Source organism: Toxorhynchites rutilus, chromosome 2, assembly GCF_029784135.1.
Source record: "Toxorhynchites rutilus septentrionalis strain SRP chromosome 2, ASM2978413v1, whole genome shotgun sequence".
Taxonomy (NCBI): Eukaryota; Metazoa; Arthropoda; class Insecta; order Diptera; family Culicidae; genus Toxorhynchites; species Toxorhynchites rutilus.
In genome coordinates, this window is record NC_073745.1 from 15326930 (window position 1) to 15345560 (window position 18631).

Here is an 18631-nt window from a genome sequence, read left to right on the forward strand (position 1 = left end):
AACCGACTGGCCAGAACTAAATACGACACACCACTTACAGAATTCGTACCGTAAGCTTCCTATAACTGCATCACATAGTGTATTACTTCTATATCACATTTGACACGAATGGTGAATTACAAAAAATTGTTTATAAGAAATGTAACCTGAAAAGTCATCTTTCTGGCGCGTGCTCCTTTGGATTAATGTTTCACGATATATGAACATTAATACAACATAGACACGAAATTTTTTATATCTCGTGCACGATTGGTCTTGAAAGTATTGTAACCGGTTTTTTATGCAGATTGATATTAGGTGTACCGGTAAGTTTCTTCGGTTTTACACATGTTGGGATAAAAAAAACAGATGGCGTAACTTGATTGTTATTCCAGTGAATCAAATTTCCAGACATTCGTTGGAAAGCTGCTGTCATTGCGCGTCTTTTTCAGTATATTTCGAAAAGTTGAAGCGTGAACAACAAGTACAAATTGTATGTCGAATTTCGTACCAACGAGAGTGTTTTTGCGGGGAGTGTTACTTCATTACTTTAATATGAATAAAAAAGCTGCGGAAAGTCATCGCATTTCGGTGGAAGTTTATGGTGACCATGATCCAACTAAACGAACGTGCCAGACGTGGTTTGCAAGGTTTAAAATAGGTTATTTTGACATGGAAGACGAAGAACGTTCCGGAACGCCAAAAAAGATTGAAGATTAAGAATTATAGACTTTGCTCGATCAAGATCCGTCACAAACGCAACAAGAACTTGCAGATACACTTGGAGTAGCTCAGCAAACCATATTCGATCGTTTAAAAGCAATGGGATAGATCCGAAAGATAGAAAATTGGGTGCCGTATGAATTGGAGCGACGAGACATCGAACGCCGTTTTTCACGTGCGAACAACTGCTCCAACGGCATGAAGAAAAGGATTTTTTGCATCGGCCATGCATCAACATCGACGGCCTCGCGGAATATTCACTGCTATAAGGTTATGCTGTCTATTTGGTGGGACCAGCTGGGTGTGGTGTACTATGTGCTGCTAAAACCGAATGAAGCCATTACGGGGGACCTCTACCGACGACATTTGATGCAATGAAGGAAAAACGGCCACAATACGAGCAAAGACACAATAAAGTTATTTTGCAGCACGACTACGCTCGGCCGCATGTCGCGAAACCGGTCAAAACATACTTCGAAACGTTGAAATGAGAGGTCCTATCCCACCAGCCGTATACTCCAGACATTTCTCTGTCCGATTACTACCTTTTTCGTCGATGCAACATGACCGGTTGTCCAGCACTTCTTTAATTTTGATGAAGTCAAAAATTTGATCGAAATTGGACAATATATCAACTGCATTTATTTTCAAAATAATTTAGTATTTACTTATTAAAAAAATAATATCAGAATAATAAGATATTTTAGAACGATTTTTATTAAATTTAGAGTATAAACAATACGTATCCATCTGAGTTTTTTCTTTCTTTTTTTCTTTGGAGTCCTACCGTGTTGTGAATCAGATACTATTATCATATGATATTCAAAAACGACATTTCGTTTACTCGCACAACACAATTTTTGGTCAGACGCTGCGAGGAAATAATGTAAATTCAAACAATACCATTCATAACACATTTTTTTCCAAGGGATTCAAACAAATTGCGTAGATTACTGCAATAATTAAAACTCACTACACCCCATTCCGAAACAATATCCAGTGCTAAGCGCGCTCAACGCCCGAGAAAGGCTGCCCAGCGTTGCGCTTTTTTCTCAGCTGTTGCAACACAGAAAAGCAATTTTCATAGAATCCCATTTATTCATCCTCCAATTTGACTGGCTCTCAGCGTGAATTCTCGACGATGTTAACGATTGCCAAGTGTTTTGCTTCTCGCCGGTCCGTTCCTTCGGAGCTCTTCGCGTCGACCCTCGCCGACCCCCTGGAGCAGGGCAACCTGGTGGTGCCCGCATATTGCAGCGAAAATCTGTGCGCGCTCTGTTGACCAGGTTGAAATTAAATGTAAATTGACTGTTGCAATTATCTGGACGGCTTCTTCCCGTCCCCGCGTGCGCCTGCTGGAACACCACTTGGACCCTCTCATATTCTTGGGTCCAGCAAGTGATCTCGTTCGCACCGAGCAAACGCAGGAATGGCCGGCAGGAGTCGCACCAGCATACTGGCGGTGAGCTTCGCAAAAGGTGCGAAAAAGAAAGATTGCAACTTTTTCCCTGTCCACAAATACGTCTCGGGTTGAGGTGGTAATAATCGCCTGGAAATTAAATCCATCCCAAACAGTGCTTTCCACTAGCCGCGTCATCTCCTCCCACTCAGTCGGCCCGAAGGAATTCGTATTGAAAATGATAAAATTTATTACTTTATTGAGGCGAAATAAAGTGGTAACATTTATCAGATAGAAGTAATTTTTAATTTCATGCACTCGATGCTCGCACTGACCAGCCGGTTGTTGTTTGGTCCACCGGGGGATGACTGTCCCTGACCAGGGTCAACACGCGCTAGGCTAGAGACTTAACCCACCGGGCAAGCGTTGCTATTTCCGAGAAACGCAAGATGACTGTCATCTTTCCTCGAGGGAAAATTGAATATCGCGCGGGAACAACATAAGAATGGAAGAAGAATCCACACGGGGAAAAGTGCAGTGAGCGAATGAAGCAAACAAGAGCTGGTGAAAATTAATTTCAACAGCCTGCAGGAAAATCATCTTTGTGGAGAGGATTGTAATATGAAAGTTGTTGAAACGAAGCGCTTTTCATTGTAGCCGTATAAAATCTCAATTTGTCAGTGCGAATGTTGATAGGTGATTCGGTTTACACGTCAACAAAGTCAAAATTATAAATGAATGCTTTCGAATACAAATATTCTTATTAAGTATCATGGAACACTGTTGACTGCTTCCGAACATTTCCAATTAGTCTTTCAATTGTTATGTCTCATTCAAGTGCTTCCACTTCAGTTATTCCGCAGGCAAACAATGCCTGTTTCGGTTGTATTTTTGCAGATATCTCTCTTTTTTTTTCTTTATTCTATTATTTCATTCCCATCGTCCGCATGGTAAAGCCTTTTCCGTCCCATTTGCTTCCAAAGTATGTTTCAACGCCGGTTCATAAATCTTCCTGGGAACCTTTAACGGGAGGCAGCTAATAGAAAAGGTTTCTCGTCGTGTCATGCGGCTGCTGTCGTCGGAAAGGTGAGTTTATCAATCAAAAATCGACACGGTTGACAGGTGGAACGTGCAGCTCGGGGACTCTCGCGAGAACTTAAGCCGCTTCCACTCGAGTCACTGCCCCAGACTGGGAGGGACGGAGGGACCGGGAAGAGGGATTATCAGTTTGACAACTTGCGCGGCGGCTTTTCGACTGTGGATGGCGCAGACTATGATTATTCGATTTTTATCGAGTCGAAAAGTGTGCGCCCACTTCCCGCCACTGTCAGGGCGGAAAAACCTTCGCAGCGAAGGTGAAAATACTTCGATATACGCTGGCCGGGTGTCTCGAAATAATCGGCCTCGTCATGGCAACCATGGAAGTCGAGCAGAGACTCGTCTGATTCCACCCACTCGAGCTGCCGCCTGTCAGCTCGACGAGGGCAATTATTTCATCTCGTAGGTTATATAGAGAGATGGGTAATAGAAGGAAATCGAGGCACGGCGCTGTGAAAATTGGAGCAAATGATGAGTGGACGGATGTGAAGGGAACGAATATTGAAAGCAAAAGCGAACGAAAGTATTGTTTTCAATTTCTAACCGATGAACGCTTGCGGAATTAATACCTTAATAATAGGTCACTGGGTTACTGGCAATAATGAGAGTCTAGGGGAAAGTCGAACGTAGGCCTTTAATTTTCGCTCTAAATTGCGAGCAAATTAGTATGCATGTTATGAATGGGGAACAAGCTGAATTGTCTCTAACGGACATCGATTCCATCGAGTAAAACAGTCGCAACGTCTCCCAGTGGACCAGTTCATGTAGAGCACAAGTTTCATATGACCGTGATGTATGTTTATACATCGCCAGGTACTGAATTTCATGGAATCAAAAATAAGTCAATAACAGGCAACTTATCGACGAGCAACGAAGAGGAAATCGCAAGGAAATCGTTCTCGTGAACAAAGGAAAGGAAGAAGAATGAAGGAAGGGGAATACTTGCCTAGAGTATAAACAGTGGAGTCAAGTTCTGTATTCAAGGCAATGAACATCGCTTGTTCCTTCTTGTTTTGCGTCATCACATGTCTTCGTTTCGGTTCGAGCTGAGGACGCGACCAAATTACTCACGCGCTGATGTCTCTGGTATTGCAATCATTGCATCAAACTGACGTCATTGCATTAAGGTATTGAGCTGCACAATCATCAAGCTAGACTATCCTCGGCCCATCAAGAAAATAAATGTTCTGGAATTTTGGTTTCGCAAACTCTCTCCACAAAGGATGAGAGCTAAGCTAATCTGGGCCGGCAATATTAACAGGAAGGGCTTCTGTTGAGAAGAGCGAAAAACGGAGATAAGTATGTGTATATTTAGTTGCTTCAAGCCATCGATACATGAATAATTGTGTGCGTACGTGACTGCTTCATAATCCGTACGTAAAAATAGTGCATCTTCGCTACGCTGAAACCCCATTTTTATCTGCTTCCGTGTGCATTGGCCCTGTAACGATGCAACAAACGACTTTTTTCTGCTATGATTGACGATTGTTTGGTGTTGCAAATTATGCAGCCGTAATGATAAATATAAACAAGGAAGAAAGACAGCGGGAGAGAAATATTTGCGCTAGGGTATGAGTAATGAATCTCTGCTGACGCAAATATTCGGTCTTTTTCCAAGCAGTTGCGCTTATTTTGAGCATAAGAAAGTAATGTAACTTTTTTCGAGACCAGTAATATTATCAGAAGCGTTTCTTTTGAGAATAATGCAAAATGATGAGAAGTGTTTATAGTCTTAGTAGCTTCAAGACACCAATATATGGCTCTGTATGCATGCTACGACCAACGCTTGTTTGGCGCTTGGTTTACGTTGTAAGAACGATGCCTAAAGGTGCGACTCCACTGAGACAAAATCAAATAACATGCAGCATGATGACAGTATTTTAAAATAGTGTTTGAAGTTATAAACATGCGACTAATATAAAATAACAGCGTAGTTCTACGTCAAAAATGCGGTCGTATCTTGAACACAACCTCCTATAATTTTTTTTATCCGCAAAAATCTTCCAAGGGGGGAGGAAATTTGGAAAATCAGATTTTTTTTCGATGCCAAATTACTTAAAAATGCATGAAACGTCGAGATCTGGTCATCTAGAAAAAAATTTGTTGGCCGAAAATCGACCTTTTGCGACTTAGCCTGAGAGGCAATGAAGGTATGGAAAAAAATAATTATCGAATTTAAAGAACCGACCATGTACATTTTGTTTATTTGACCAAAAAAATTACCTGTGCAAAATTTCAGCTCAATTACATGATTTAGGGGTGCCTCAAAGCACTCAACGTTTTGATTTTTTGGCCGCTCAGGTTAAGTCCCAAAAAGTCGATTGTCGCCAAAAATGTTTTTCGAGATAACACCAGACCTGACGTTTTATGCATTTTAAGACATTTGGCACAAAAAAAAATCGATTTTCACATTTCCTTTACTCCCCGTTGGAAGATTTTCGAGGATAAAATTTATAGCAGATTTTTGTCCAAGACACGACGAATTTGTTGACGTAGAACTATGCTGTTATTTTGTTCAAAGCGTTTCTTAATAACTTCGGATATTATTTTACACAAACACACAATCAGCGGCGTAGTGAGGGTAGACAGCGCCCCCGGAAAACTATGAAAATGGCACCCCAAACCGCTTGATTCACAATTGCATCTAAACCAAGGTCTGCTAGCGATTCTTTCTCCTTCATCTGTGTCTTGAACACTTCCACTTCTGATAAAAGTTCCTCTGTATCAATGTCTGAAGAATACTGGGCTGTGGAGTTTCCAGTGTTTTTCAATTTTGAAATTGTCAGGGACACTCCTCATTAGCGTACTGAATGACAAGATTAGATGCTTCCTTCTTCATCTTTAAGGAGTTACTTGTTACGTCTAGTACCGTCTAAGGTCATGCACTCTGAATGTAACGATTCATTCACATACTCTCATACGAGTGTCGTTCAAAAAATAAGTTACAGTGCCTCAGAAATCGCGGGAAAATAAAGTTAAGACAAAAAACAAGGTGATTTTCGCAATCTACGTTTTATTTTCTATTTTTCTACAAAATCGCCGTAACGTTCGAGGCATTTTTCATAGCGTGGCAAGAGTTTTTCTATCGAGCGCGAAGTGCGTAGCGTCCATCTTTTTGAAGTACGATGTAACTGCGTCACGAATTTCTTCAGTGTTATCGAATCGTTGACCGCCGAACGCCTGTTTCATCACCGGGAATAAGTTATAGTCGCTAGGGGCGAGGTCTGGGGAGTAAGGAGGATGCTCGAACACAGTCCATTTAATTTTTTTCAACTGCTCTCAAGTTACGCGAGCAGAATGAAGCCGCGCATTTTCGTGGATGAAGAAAACTCCTTTCGTCAATAAACCTGGCTTTTTGTTCTTAATCGCGATTCTTAATCGATCCAAAACTTCACAATAGTAGGGTGATGAAACAGGCGTTCGGCGGTCAACGATTCGATAACACTGAAGAAATTCGTGACGCAATCACATCGTAGGGATAGCGGGGGCAAAGTGGTCACCTGCTTGTTTGGTAGTATAACTATTGACTTTTGACACCGTATTGATAGGCACCTCAGGTTTGAAGAATTTAATGACTTTTGAGTCACCTTGTACTTCAGTAGAGCTGTTTCATGTCGAAATATCAATAAAAAACAGAAATTGCTCTCTAGATAGCCATGCGGCCGTAGTTCTGTATGCATGGTATCTAAGGAATTTCTCGTGAAATTTATTTTATTCAATCTGATATGTTGGACAAATCATCTGTTTGGACGACTTTTCACATATACTAGGAGAGGTGAACATATATTTTGTTCATTCTCAGCGATTATTTAGCATAGAAATTACTTTGAAGTTTGGGGGCAAAGTTGTCATAGGAGCATAACGACATACAATGTTCTGTTTACTAAAGCTTATATACCCCATCACATTCTGCTCTTGAAGAGGTTTCTTTTGTGGCTTTGACCCTGGAAAAATATGCCACTCCAACTAAATCAAACCTCATTATGCGGAACGTTATGTGTTTCTCACAACGTTTTTGTATGCATGAGATAATTTGAATTGAGACTCTAGGTAAAAGACCAATCTTTTTTCATACATGTACCTACCATATTGAATATGATTTGAATGAGGAAAACGCGTAAATCTATCCCATTTAGCTCGATATGTGCGAGTAACCACTTTGCCCCCACTAGGTGACCACTTTACCTTCAAGCAAAAAAAAAACAGATCTATTTTTCACCTTTTTTTCTAATGATGAAAAATGTACTATTTTCAATTTTTATAGTAAAAGCCGTATGCTATCTTGAACAACAATGAGTTGAACTATAACATTCTTAGAAAAACGGGAGATGTAGCGGTATGTGAACGCTGTAAATGGACATATCCCTTAGGGTGACCACTATGCCACTTCCCCTACTTCAAAAAGTTGGACACTACGCACTTCGTGCTCCGAATAGAAAAACTCGTGCCACGCTATGAGAAATGCCTCGAACGTTACGGCGATTATGTAGAAAAATAGAAAATAAAACGTAGATTACGAAAATCACCTTATTTTTTGTCCTAACTTCATTTTTCCGCGATTTTTGAGGCACTGAAACTTATTTTTTGAACGACCCTCGTATATCTTTTACATGAACACTCTTATTGAGTAGATACGATGGGGAGTTGCTCATCGTGATAAATTCGTAAAAACGCGAAGTTTCACAAGTACTCTGTACTGTGTACTCTCATATGACTACTGGTTTTCTACGGTAACCGCAATCTCTCACCAACCTACGCATTGAGCAACATATTTTCTAAATGAAGTTGAACATGTTGCTCTTAAACATCAACTCAGCAAACACTAAGTGAAGTGATAAAAAACAATCTCCTCAGTTCGAGGGCGTTAACCTACAACCCCCGGGAAGCGTGCCCCAAACCGACGGAAGGCTTAATCCCACTTCGTTTTGCTAACAGTAACAGCCAACCGTGTAAATTGAACTATTTGTAGTAATTATTTAATTTAGATCCGTGCAGCCACCGCGATTGGTTTCCTCCACCACGGAGACGAGCGGAAGGATACGTTCGGTGTGTTTTCTATACTAACTAACGGTTCTGCCTTTTCTGTGTCAACTGATTGCCGTGTTACTCCTCGACAAAACTCCAATAAACAACGAATCGTACAAGAAGCCAGACAGTAAGAGTCCCTCAACAGCAATAAACCCACTTCACTCTCGTTCGAGCCGGGAGACGCGCTTGACACCCGCTTTTCCTTCCGTTCCGCGCGCGCGTTGGGATTCTATTGTAATTTTATGCTAATTTTAAACAAACGTGAACAATCAATTTTCTTCCACGATTTTCATTCTGCCACTCGCCTCGGCCGACCATTTGAGCTCCGATGGAACTGAAACTATTTCATGCGGTTGGCTTGGGCTGGTAGCATCTCGCAAAAAACTGTCATACGAACTTGCTTCTCTCTCGGAGACGGAGCTCGCGTTGGCAATTTTTTTGTTTTGTAGGTAGTCCCGTTGTGAAATCATTCCGCCCCCGAGCGTAGAAAACACAACAACATGCACGATCTGTCCGACAGCCACAGGTAAGGCTGGCGGTGGCGAAACATCAGCATCCCAGTAGCGAATGCTATCTGTCGGGGAGAGTTTCGAACAGCAAGAAAACTTATTTCGTTGTCGCCTCGTTACATGTCATTTAAGCCATGCTCCGCCATTATGCTGCGCTGGGGGAGAAGCCAGTATTTTTTTACAATCTGCTCCTGCCCGCAAATGACAAAAGCCACAGACCCATCGAGGAAACCCTCGGAGGTAGTGAATCGATACTTTTCATCAAGTAATCGCCCTGTATTTAGGTCATGTATCACGCCAATGAGCGACGGGGGCGCGGAAGACGGCGGACAATGAATTTTTAAGTGGGAATCTCTGAAGATAATGACAACCGCGATCTCCAGGTGCACCGGCGAAGATGTCATCATCTCACGTATCCGCCCTTGCACCATTTGCCACATGCAGATTTGGTGTGTAGAGCGAAGTGATATTCTGTCGAAATAAGTGCCGCCGACTAAATGGAGCAATTAGTATAACATCATGCCGAATGGCTCGGCAAGATTTAATCCAGCACTTGGTTTCGAATTGATCCCGCGGGAAAATCTGAATGCAACTGTTTAAGCGCTTTCATGATTCCTGTTAGAGAGCTGTACCACGCCAAATGAAGGATAGATCAAACATCGAATCGATCATCTTCAATTTAAGTGATTCTTTATACATATTGAATGGCGTTAACGTTCCCTATGGAATTTTTATCGTCTCATTAACTAGCGTCAATTTAATAATACTTAGTTGTGATTTCTCAAGGCAGTATTCTAGTCTAGAAATTTGAAAAAAAAAAATCCTTCATATTTCTGTAGTTTAGGCATTCAATAATATACCCTAGAAATGACTTATCGAAAATCCTATTTTTTACCGAGTTAAAGTCATTTTAGTGATGTGATATCTAATCTGGTACGGCCACAACATTGAACTACAAACGTATTTTTCTTGAAACTAGTTTTTTTTTAAACTGACGTACACGATATCTCAAGTTCTACTGAACCGATTCAAGTCGTATTTATATGTATACAATCTGCAGGCATATCGCTATCGAATGAACTTTTTTTTTTAACTTTTACTATATTAAACAAATCGGGAATCGTAAGAAAAAACGTTTTCAACCGCATTTTGTTATTCAAACGGCCGCCGGTCTGTCAGTCTGTCGAAAAATATTTTTTGTGACTTTTCCGAGGTTCATGCGAAAGCGGCATCTTTACTGATTCAAAATCTGTTCGATAACAGATAACCAGAAGAGCTGGAATCGTGTACGCCATGGCACAACTTTTTTTGAACACTCTCACTTCATCAGCTCTCAACTAATCTAGTTATGAATATTTTTTCCCCGTTCAATTTTTGTGTTATTGTTAAAAGATAGATGAACAAATACATCATTAATGGAAAGTGAAAACATTCTTAGTTTTATTTTTACGGAGCACGAAGGAACGTCCGAAATTCGGGTCCCTACACTAGAATACACCCCTTAAAACCAAATAACACCATCCATGCCTCTCACGCTGAAGGTCACGAGTTCAAGTTTCACTTCCGACATTCTTCCAAAAATGGAAGTAAAAGTGACGAACCAGCCAAATGAGTTGAAAATCACTATAATACAGATAAAAAAAAACAAATAACACGCCTTGAATGTATTCCGAGGAGCAAGCTCTAGAATACGCGTTACCACAGTGCAAGTCGCAGGAAATTTCTTTGACGAAAAATCCCCCGGCCAGAACGGGAATCGAACCCGAACAGCCGGCATGATAATGTGAGACGCTAACCACTCGGCCCCGGGTGCACATGTGATTCTTTATACACACTGGTATAACAGACTAAGTATATTCCATGGATGGCTAGACAATACCTATTGGGTATTCAAAATAATATTTAACACGTTAACACGTTTTTCTCCATATCCTATAGTTACATTTAGGTGCTTATTATGTCAAATTCCTTTTGAAAATCCTATTCAATTTGAACGGGAAAAGTGTCACCCATATCTGGGTGACGGGGCGACGAAAGTGTTAAACGATCAAAGCTCTATATGGGAACTTCTTAAGGGGCTATGAATATGAACAATAAATAATATATTTTACTTAAAAAAATCATTTTTGGACTATTTATGTATTTTTTTCGAAAAAGTGTGTTTTTCATTACTTTTATAAATTTTCACATATTCATGCTTAGAATCTAGAACAGCTACTCTTTTATTCAGTCCGCTTTTATATACTGTAAGAACACAATTCTCTGATTTACATAACAGAGTTGAAAAACGAGGCATGCTATCTTCCGTTTGATAACTTTATTTGGATAGTTCCTTTTTGTTTCCTCTAATGGTTCCAACCAGAATTGTTTTCTGTCGATGATTTTGTCGCGAGTGACATGCTAGGGAAAATTGGTCGTGATATTTCTTGAACATCTTGTGAATGGCTTGACAAGTTTCAGAACAACGTGTTCACTGAGAAGCGTTGATGATATTTCCCCGAATAAAAAAAAACCATTCAAAACTTCATTTCAATTTTATGCCAAGTTTATGTAGTTTATTAGGCATATACTGTGAAAATCTGCATTTGGTTTTTGTCGAAAATAATTGCTCGTCAACTGTAATATTTTGCTCTGGTTGATAGCAAGCTGGACTAAAAATCCCGATAAATGCACATATTTCAGATAATTCTGATGTTCAATCATTCTTCAAAATTCAGCAGTCTAAGTTTGTGCGTTTTTTTATATGCTTAATAATATTGTTATCTACTATCAACGAGATAAGACCATCTCCCATAATCATTGGTGGTCGACTCCTCATCGTTATCTTCAGTGTCAAGTGTTTCACTTTGAATACAATCTGCCTAATCTTCACACGATAGTTCAGAATTTATTGCATCTGATTCTACAGTATATGGAAGCACTTTTCACTTATGTTCGTTTACTTATCCGATAACTCATTTTTATTCAACATTTACTTCCTGCATTTAGGTCTCAAAAGAAATAAAATAAACAACTTGTTTGAATAAGTATTACTGCACAAAAATTCGAATAACAACTACTAATTTAGAGAAACTGCAATTTATCAATACGCCCAAAGTGACAATTTGTCATGTGCTTGTATGTTATCATGTGACGGTAATCGAAAAAAAAGAAAACTGCCTTCCAATACAATGCCGAAACTGGTCATATACGAAATTTAGGGGAGAAGGGGCACATTCAGACACTTTTGTTTCCTTGATTTTTAATATTTTTTTTAAACTTAACAAAAAATCCTAAATTCATCCTGGTTGTCATTTGGACATCAATGTATCAAATGAGCGTGTTTGAGGTGTACATTGATGCGATTACGAATGGTTTATTCGAATTTTCTAAAATTGCCTTTTTGTCCGAATGTGCCCCATGTGTGGGGCAGTTTCGGACAGTCCTGGGGCACTTTCGGACAACGAAAAAAAATGTTTATCAACAATTACTTCCGTTTCCTTTTATTTCCAAAATATTCTGCGTTTTTTATGTTTATCAGTATTTGTCTGAAAGGAAACTGCTTGCTATGAGAGTCACTAAAAATTCGTGATTTTGCTTTCTTCCGTTTTCGAGTGATGGTTTTCCGCGGTGAAGTTTTTGGAAAAGGTACACATTTTCCGGGGACAAAGTTGCCAAAGTAAAATCTATCTGTGCTGTAGACGCAATGTTTTGCAGCATTGTTGTATTACCCGAAGGGTCAGTTGCTACCTCCGCTCCAGTAGGTGAAATCTTTTGAGCATTCAAAATCCTTGTCCGATAAAACCTTTCTTGAGAATGGATAGCAACCTGTCATTTTGAATCCAGCTAGGATATTACTCAGATTGAAATAAGCATTATAAGCCGATGCCCCTGAAAGGTCGCGTATAGAAATAGTTTTTCCAGGATGGTTAAGTAGCCAATTGTTCTGGGAAACTTAGAGCTTTTGCTTTAAAGGGCCCATAACTGAAACATCCAGCGGATGTAAGCAATTTGTGACATAAAATGAAAAAGATACATGAATTGTTTAATTTTCTCGGCAATATTTAATTGTTTCCAAAGTGCAATGACTTTTTGATTGATTTTTGATTTTTTATATTAATTCGTTTACGTTGCGTTTTGCTACCTTCTTCAAATGTTCCAGAACATTGAGAAACAGTTTTCCCGTTATGCAACCGTTAGTTGGGAAATTAGCAAAGACAATGGACCCAGTTGGACCACCTGTGAGCTAGAATCATGAAAACATTCTATTCGAAACTAATCGATAGCCCTTTCCATCTCATCATCGTTGCCGCTGGTTCTATCGGTTTTTTTTTTGGTAGTTTCGAACCATCATTAGGTCTGAGAATCAGACTAAATTGATGTTTGTTAGTAAACAACAATCAGACACAAATTTTATGAGATAACAGTGTCCGAATGTGCCCCTTGAACGATGTCCGAATGTGCCCCACCACCATCCGAAGACAAATCATAATTTTATCTAATAAATAGACCTTTATTTCCCAGTTGTATGCACGTTTTTTTCATTTCATATTAGTTACTAACTGAGGTGGTGTACTTAAATTTCTAAATCGTTCACAGAGGAATTAAAAAAATGCTTACAACTTCAAGCTCAAAAGTTTCGAAACGTGTATGAAAAAGGGCACGGTGTTATTTTCGTAAGTAATAAATGACCAGGAGATGTCAAACCAAGCGTTGCCCGCAACTGCCCCCTTTCCCCTACTGAATTCAGTAATAAAAGTCATTCTATTATTTGAAATTCCACAAGCAGTCAAAATGACTGCTATATAGGTAAAACACATATATATCTCCGGAAATGAAGGAATAGGGAGAAAACTACAATTATCAATAAACATTGTTGTATGTTGTGTAAAAAGTCACAACATTCTAAGAAACTGTGCCATTATATACATAACAGCTCTCCTAATAGAAATTGAAAAGCAGTCAAAATGTCTTGCTTGGGCAATCTAGTGTTAATGAGTATCCAAATCAAAATCAATCAAGAAAAAACAGTGACGTCTCGATTATATCACTGTGCGTTTTTCTCACGTCTCATTTACATCACTCTCGAATTTATCACTGAAAATGTTTCGCTTATATCACGTTTTTCGATGTTTACCTATAAAATCTTGATGAAAGAATGAAATACACAATTGTTAGGTGACTTGTTGGTAATTGTATGGGATGTTCACATGATTTGCGTTCAGAATTTTGAAAAAAAGGGTTTTTTGGAAAAATGAGTTAAAATTTAAAAAAAAAAAATTTTTTTCTAAGAGAATTTGTTTCATATTTTTCAATGAAAACTTGCTGTGTTTATTTTTGTGAATTGAAGTTTGTACTTACTTCTGGGTTGCGATGAGTAGGAAAGATAAAAGAAATAAAAAAAAACTCCAGATCACGATCGGTGGTAAGTTTTGTTACTGTTTCGTTTTTTGGGCTCTAGTTTATATGTATGAACATAATGCTAAAGCTCTGAAACAGAACTATATATGTACAGTAGGAAAACATTTTAGTACAACACACAACACACCGTACATACACACCTACCTTCTAAAAGCTGCAGTACCTAGTGCGCAACTAGAAGTTCATAGAAAAAGGGAATATAAATGGTTAAAAAGGAAGATAAAAGCTGTCGGAAAAAAGGAAGAAAATCATAAGCTACTTGGTAGGAGTAATTGTTAAAAGCTGCCATTTCCTGGTTTAGATCAGTACTGAAAACACGATTTTAAAAAGTGTATTCTAGTATTCTACAGTTATACTACAGAATACTTTAGAACGAAAGAAAGTGTGCTTAGGAAGATTGTAGGAATCAGGTATGATTCCAAAAATGTTGTACAAGAATCCCGTCCTAGAGCAAAGCAATGCATTACATTTGCAATAAATTTAAAAATAAATGTATTACACAACAATTGTTATATGGTTAAAGATTTTGATATCAAATCCAGACAATAGTTCGTATGAATAAAAAGAAGTATTTCCTTATTCTGCCCGTTTCCAAGTAAAGTAAACTTTCCTAGTATTTACTTGAATCCGTAAGAATAAAAGTTTACTTTACTAATTTCATTTTCGAATTCAAACATAGTTTTTACTTTGTCAAACATCTGTCAACTGATTGTTTAGGTTTCGTTTCAAAAGTTTTTTTTTTTGACAAAGCGTGAATTCGCAATGAAAAAGGAATAGTGTCGACGTCTGGTGGCGACTTTCAATTAGCGTTAGCGTAATACCTATCATATTAGAAGACACGAAGTCAGATATCAAATGTTAAAATTTGAATGGAAATGTTCACATCATGTTATTTAATCACTTAAAACATTTTTTTCCGACTTTTATTTAACCCTTTGTCTATACATTTCCAACATTATTACTGAAACTTTTCATTATAACATAAAGTTGTCTTCAAAAACAATTTTCGTACAAGATCCTGCAAACAAAAGTCATATAAACAGAATGCCAAATTGGTACGGAAAGGTTATTTTTCATTCATAATTTAAATTTTAAAAACGTGTTCATTCCGCCTGAAAATCAATCAATTTTTTACGTTCCCCTGAACTAGTAAACGAAGCTCAATGCCATCAATGAGGATCGTTAACTTGTTTAACTTTAAGCGCAAAATAGCAGCATTAAACATAAATCGGATATGACATCAAAACGAATGAAAGTGTTTTCAGATCCAAAGTATGCTCATGAGCATACTTGATAATTACAAAGTAAATACTTGATGAATGCCGTTTTATTCATACGAAATCAGCTAAACATCCATTTTCGAAAAGTAAATACTTTGTTGTTTCTTTTATTCATACCAAACGTAGTAAAAACTTAATCTCACTGCTCGACTGCTCGAATGAAGTAAAGTAAAGGTGAATTTTGTTTTTATTCATACGGCCTAATAACTTGAAGTATCGTTTGTTTCACTTCGAAAACATTCACTGCCCAAAATGAGTTGAAATACACGACAATCTTCAACACTAAAAATAAATTAGAGATAATTCAAAAGTTCAAAAAGGGTACTAAAAATACAACATTGTCTAATGAATTCAATGTGCCGAACAATGGGAATTAATTCATCATCAAAAATATGGACTAGAGTCGTGATAAGGGTATGAATATTGGCTTCAATGTTGTTCAATTGGTATATATTGTCTGGCGATGAGATAAATAAAATCATTTATTAAATCAGGGCCTGACGGAGCATTCAACGAGCAAACTAGAGGCCCATCCTCTCAAAACCAGCAAGCAGATGCTTTCCAGATTATCTATGATGGTTTATCAACAAAAAAAAAAACGATTGACAATTTACTATTTTTTTCTATCTAGAGAAAAAATTGTGTACGATGAATGAGCTGAATTTTATATTCATTGTTTAATGTTTGTTGTTACAAGATAGTTAGACATCAATTGCTTTTGTTTCTAATATAATTTGATTGTTTTACGTGAACTTTCTTTCATTATAGCGACATCTAAGCTCTCTGTAACGACAATCTTTTATAGCGACAATTCTCTATAACGACGGTCCCTTGCGATGTCACTATAGAGAGCTTTCACTGTACTGGCAAACCAATTTTTGTGCGGTGGATAGGGACCGCATAAAAAAATCGCATAAAAAAAATCGTTCAAAACTTCACCAGTAGCTTCAAAAACCGTGTTCGGTACACATTTTGAAAAAAAAAATTTATGCGGTGATTAGGGACCGCATAAAAAAAGTTTCCCCTAAAAAAATAACTCAAATCCACGCCGATCACCGTTCAATTTCCTTTTGTTTCCCTGCTTTGCGATGGGACACTTTGCCTTTTCGGTTGCGCGTGTGTTTGTGTGTGTGTTGGAATGCCGAAACGTGATGCTGTTAGATATCTTGTCATTCAAAAACTTAGAAAAACTTGGGGCATTTTATAGGAGGAGGGGAATGATTTCAGAAGTGGATAATTGAAACGCAAATATGCTTTTTTCGCACTGAAATGCATATAAACCATCGAAAAAAAACTAAATGGACGATAACTTCGTCAAATATGCTTCTTTTCATATATCGCACAAAAAACCACACAAGAACAAGAAACCGCACAAAAAAAAACCCACAAAAATAAACTGCACAAAAACATGTTTTACTGTACCAGTTTTTTACACACGCACACACTGTGCAAATACAATGACAGATAGTGAAATACGCATTGTTTAATATACACAAACCAACAAAAAACAAACATTGTAAATAGAATCACAAGAGAAACAAAACGAGTTCACAAATAGAATTGAACAAAGTCGGATTAACGATTAGCGAGCGTAAAGTGTTGAGGAATTTTCGCGTTTGTTGCAAGTGAGAAAAGAAGGTTCCGCAATAGAAATCAGTACTGCGGCAATCAGTGCTTGAACACATTCAAATATTGAAATTTTCTATGTAGTATACTATCCCTACGAATATGCGTCAATTTGACGCAATCGTAATGTAGGCAAATTTTGAAAAAAAAAAATGCGTACATCACATCAATTCTGGAATACTGTAACATCGTTTGGAACCCGTATATGGTCGTACATGAAGAACGCATTGAATCAGTCCAGAAACAGTTTCTTCTATTTGCACTTCGTAAACTCAACTGGACCTCATTTCCACTTCCTTTATATGAAGCACGCTACATGCACATAAACATCCAAACACTAAAAGAACGCCGTGAATTTGCAATGTTGTCTTTTGTTACTGACCTAATTTCGCAACGAGTACAGTCAGCTGAATTACTAGAAAAACTAAATTTCTATGTACCTGGGCATCAACTAAGAACACGAGATTCTAATCTAACCAAAACATCCAGAACAAATTATGCAAATAACACCCCTGCTAATCGCATGATGCGTATATACAATCAGCACTGCGAAATAATTGATACAACAATGAATAAGAAACAGCTAAAAAGAAACATGTACCGCAAAAATAATATTTATCCTAAGAAAACACTGTAACATTAGTGTATAAGTGTGTAGTCTACATGTTTGACGAAATGAATAATTGAAATAAATAAAATAAAAAAATAAAAAAATTATGCAATAATGCAGGAATGCACCGACAATACTTCGATAGGTTATCTCCGTTATCCGATATCGTTATCTCAATTGGAACAAGCGATAAACAACTGTTGCCAAATAGCAGCAATAGAAAAAACCAGACACAGAATATCAATTGATGTCAGAGTGCGAAGAGATTTTAAAAGTTCCAGTGCGAGAATTGGAAATTGAAATCTTAGCATATTTTTTGAATCAGTATCCATTATTGTGTCATTGTGAATCTCAATTTTCATTTTTAACATTACTTTCTAAGTATTGTTCGTAGAGGTAGGTATATAAGAAACGTTCGTAAACCTAGTGTTAATCATTAGTAATAATGTTTCAAAGAAAACACGAGAAAGTTGATGCTGGGAAAAATCATTCCCTGTAGCAGTGACCTTCTTCAGATGCATAGATGACTTGTTGGTAATTATATGGGCTATTCATGTATATTTTATTCTGAATTTGAAAGAGAAACATATTTTTGAGAAAAATGGATTTTAATTTTTAAAATATAGTTTTTTTCAACTTTATTTTCGAAAAATATCAACTCCAAAAACTATAAGACCTACAAAATGTTGGATAAAGATTTAAATGTAGGAAATTATTTAAATATTGAATGAAAAATATTAAACTATTTTTAAAAACGAAATTTATTTGAACAAAATAAGGCAAAAAAATAATATAATAAACATGTTTTTTTGTAAATTCAGAACAAACATTATAATAATAGTGCATATAATTACGAAATTCCTTCATTTAATGCTTTGACCAAATTTTTCAAATTATTATAGTTTTAAAGTCATAAATAAGTGTAAAAAATAAGAAAAAAAATTGTTTCTTTTCAAAGATGTTTCAAAATAAAATCAAA